The following is a 4,599-nucleotide window of genomic DNA, read 5'->3' on the forward strand; positions in this document are numbered from 1 at the left end:
GTGTTTCAGCACACAGGCCTCACTGCTGCGGGATGACGTGGTGACCATATTGACTACCACCACCTCAGCCAGCGGAGAGCAGCGCCCCTGAGTCCCGCTGGTCCCTCACCTTTCGCCCGGCACGTGCAGGGCGAGGGGTCGGTAGGACAGGGTGAGGGTGAGGTGGCGAGGTGCTCGAGGCGGTGTGGCAGGACGCCCTCCACTTCCTGCATCAGATCAGGAGTGACAGGAAATCTAACTCAGCCTCGGGTCTTGCCCTGCCCTGTGTTACTTGCGTGCCACTCACAGAGGGCGTCTGTACTCTGAAACGCTCTGGTCCGTATTTCAGAAACGCTTTGCTTTCTCACCACGACTATTTTCCAAGGCCACAGAGATGATTAACTGGGTTCTCAAGAGTGTTTCTCCTGTTAATAATATAGAAATCTTGTTAATTTGTCACTACAACCGTAAAAACACACTTAAAAACCAGTGTCACTTCAACTACAGCCTTTTTGAAGCAGTTGTGGTTTGGCTCAGTGTTTTAGAATAGGTTCTCAGGAATGGACAGGAACACAGGAGAGGACAGGAACACTGGAAAGGACAGGAACAGACAGTATTTTGTTGGACTGCATTTCCTCTCGTTTTTAATTACTTTTTTCTTGCAAGCACAGCGCACACAGCATTCCTTGGGGCGCTCAGCATTCCATGGCGCACACAGCATTCCTCGTCCTCCCTTTCACATCAATAGGCGCCAAGTCATCTGTTTCCTTCTCGACGTCTCGTGTCCCTTCCAAGGTCGAGAACGCGGCAGGTGGAGGGAGGATATGTAGTATGTAGCGGTAGTAGTAGTAGTACTATATAATTATATTGTGTTTCCATTATTGCACCGACAACATTGTCATCATCACCATCAGAGAGAGAGAGAGAGAGAGAGAGAGAGAGAGAGAGAGAGAGAGAGAGAATTACCACTAGTACTGCCATCAACACAACGTTTGCATGTACAACAATGTCGAATCATGTACGATGAATACCAAAACAAAAACAAACATGAGCAAAGAAACTGTCTTTTTCCCCCCTATAGTAGATCCATTCCTTCATTTCCCATAATACAACGTTGCTGTGTCTCTGCTTTTCGTCATGCCAGGCGGGAGGGGCGATGGGGATGAGAATATCGCTCAGAACACGCTAATGATTATAGGGGGAGCAAATCTGAGTGTTGTGTTTAATGAGGCTGCCGTGTGAGGGTGCGGAAGAGGCCATTACTCTCCTTATGCTCTCATGGCGGTGTTGTGAGAGTCTGAAACAGTGCACAGTGAGAGGGAGATGAGTGAGGGAAAATAGGCTGCAAAACGCTACTCCAGGCTTGAGGATGAGATAAATACTGCTCTCTCTCTCTCTCTCTCTCTCTCTCTCTCTCTCTCTCTCTCTCTCTCTCTCTCTCTCTCTCTCTCTTTCTGATCTATTTTCTCATGGGAGAGGCCCTAGAGGAAGTTCCCCGATGAGTGTGGGAGTGATAAAAAGGGAAAAAACGGCAGGTATTCGCAGGATCACAAGTGCGCAAATGTTTGGCGCCGTCGACCATTTGGCAATACTCCGCTCGGTGCCAGACGCAAAATGACTCATCCATCTCGTCTCGCTGGATGCTGCGGGGGACAAAATCAATAACTCCACGGATATTTCAGCCCTTCACTAGACAACCCATCCCAGTATGAGTGATTCTTGACGAGTACACACCGTGGGAGGACAGAATACGTGTCCGTGAGGGAAGGTAAACAGTGTCATGACAGGATGCGACGGCTGGTGAGGTACGACACGCTTGGCTGACGGCGGCAGTGTGGAGGCAGCAGCGTGACGAGGAGGGTGTCTGCCGCCGAGGAGTGTCACGTTGCTAACAGTGGGGTCAGGTGATGGCGGAGGTCATGTCAGGGTAGCCATGTGTCACGGGACCGGTTGTAAGAGGCGGCCCAGGGTTGCGACCTCGCCCTAGCAACGCCAGTGCCGCCACAACCGCCAAGTAAGTCGTTTGTGTGTGATACGTTAAGAAATATTTTGATGGGACATTTAAACATGGCCACCTCACTACTGGTGCTGTGATGTGTGGTGGTGACTGTGGTGGTGATTGTGGTGGTGGCTGGTGTGTGGTGGTGTCAAGGATGTGTGTTGTAAATTGTGTGGTTTTCTTGTTTGTTATTGAGTGCTGTTATGATTATTGTTATTTATTTTTTTGGTTATTATTTTTATTATTATTATTATCATTATTATTATTATTATCAGCATTATTATTATTATTATTATTATTAGTAGTAGTAGTAGTAGTAGTAATGTTTATGATACAGTTGTGCGGTAATATTACTAATGACAGTATTTGTGTAATTAATAATGTTTGATGTTTACTACTACTACTACTACTACTATTTATTATTATTATTATTATTATTATTATTATTATTATTATTATTCCCGTTTTTATTATCGTCATTATCATCATCATTTAATATTCTTCGTTAATTCACTTTGGCATATGACTTACTACGTGTGTGTGTGTGTGTGTGTGTGTGTGTGTGTATGTGTGTGTGTGTGTGTTGACAAGGATATGTACGTGTTGGTTCAGTATTGATGAGTGTTGTGGGCGTACAGAGAACAAGGTGGTGAGCACATTACCTTCCATCAATTAGCAAGTATAATGTGTGTGTGTGTGTGTGTGTGTGTGTGTGTGTGTGTGTGTGTGTGTGTGTGTGTTAGATTTCGTGACTAAATCATTATAAAAAAAATACATCAATAGAAATTATGGTTATGATAATGTTAATAAAAATACTACTACTACTACTACTACTACTACTACTACTACTACTACTACTACTACTACTACTACTACTACCACCACCACCATCACCACCGCCAACAACAATCATATCATATTTTCTTGCCTTGCATACACACACACACACACACACACACACACACACACACACACACACACACACACACACACACACACACACAGGTGAGGGCGGTGTGCATTACTCAAGAGGGAAAAGAGGGGAAGAAGCAGTGAAGGGGGGGAAAGGGGAGGCAGTGAAGGGGGGGAGAGGGGAAGAAGGTTTAATGTATTGTATTACTTAAGTTTAAAGGGGGAGTGTTGTTGTTGTTGTTGTTGTTGTTGTTCTTGTTGTTGTTGTTGTTGTGTTTTCGTTTTCTTCTGTCTTCTTTCTCTTCTTCTTTTTCTTATTTATTTTGTTCTCCTCTTCTTTCTACTACATCTGCTCCTCCTCCTCCTCCTCCTCCTCCTCCTCCTCTTCTTCTTCTTCTTCTTCTTCTTCTTCTTCTTCTTCTTCTTCTTCTTCTTATATTATTATTATTATTATTATTATTATTATTATTATTATTATATTATATTATTATTATTCGTTATATTTCCACGTGCTAATCTTTGAGAGAGAGAGAGAGAGAGAGAGAGAGAGAGAGAGAGAGAGAGAGAGAGAGAGAGAGAGAGAGAGTTAGGAAGCGTGTAATTACCTGTACCTTGTGTGTGTGTGTGTGTGTGTGTGTGTGTGTGTGTGTGTGTGTGTGGGTGTGGATGTGTGCGAGCGCGCGAGAGCGTCTGTATTAAATTTCACACGTACACTTGAAGAGTTTCATATATGTGTCTATGTGTGTGTGTGTGTGTGTGTGTGTGTGTGTGTGTGTGTGTGTGTGTGTGTGTGTGTGTGTGTGTGTGTGTGTGTGTGTGTGTTGGTGTACGTTTTTTTCACCTACCGGAAGTACAACATCCGCACACCGTTGGAATATGTGGGAGGAAAGGGGGGGGGGGAGAGGGAGAGGAAGAGAGAGAGAGAGGGAAGGGGAGAAGGAAGTGAAAGGAAGAGGAGAGAGAACTATAATATATATTGTGTGTGTGTGTGTGTGCGATAACTCTCTCTCTCTCTCTCTCTCTCTCTCGTCTCGTCTCTCTCTCTCTCTCTCTCTCTCTCTCTCTCTCTGCCGTTACATTAAGCCGGAAATTTTCAGTCTTCTTTCCTCTCTCATTTCCCTCTTTCCCTCCCTCTCTCTTTCGCTCTCCCTCCCTCTCTCTTTCCTCTCCCTCCCTCTCCCTCTACCTCTCCCTCTCTCCCCCCCTTAACTAATTACAAGGTTTACCTGTACCACACCACCTGTCCGGAAAAATATTGACTGTGTGTGTGTGTGTGTGTGTGTGTGTGTGTGTGTGTGTGTGTGTGTGTGTGTGTGTGTGTGTGTGTGTAGTTGTCACAGTAAGGAAACATATATTGATCGGTAACGGCGAGAGAGAGAGAGAGAGAGAGAGAGAGAGGAGAGAGAGAGAGAGAGAGAGAGAGAGAGAGAGAGAGAGGAGAGAGAGAATTATGAGGTTATTAAGCTCATTGGAATATTGTCTTTTTGTGTGTTTGTGTGTTTGTTTACCTCATCTCTCTCTCTCTCTCTCTCTCTCCTCTCTCTCTCTCTCTCATCCTCTCTCTCTCTCACTCTCTCTCTCTCTCTCTCTCATGTCCTTTTCTCACCTACCACAACACAGGCTAGAATGACCCCTCTCTCTCTCTCTTCTCTCTCTCTCTCTCTCTCTCTCTCTCTCTCTCTCTCTCTCTCTCATCTCTCTCCTCTCTC

Source organism: Scylla paramamosain, chromosome 39, assembly GCF_035594125.1.
Source record: "Scylla paramamosain isolate STU-SP2022 chromosome 39, ASM3559412v1, whole genome shotgun sequence".
Classification (NCBI taxonomy): domain Eukaryota; kingdom Metazoa; phylum Arthropoda; class Malacostraca; order Decapoda; family Portunidae; genus Scylla; species Scylla paramamosain.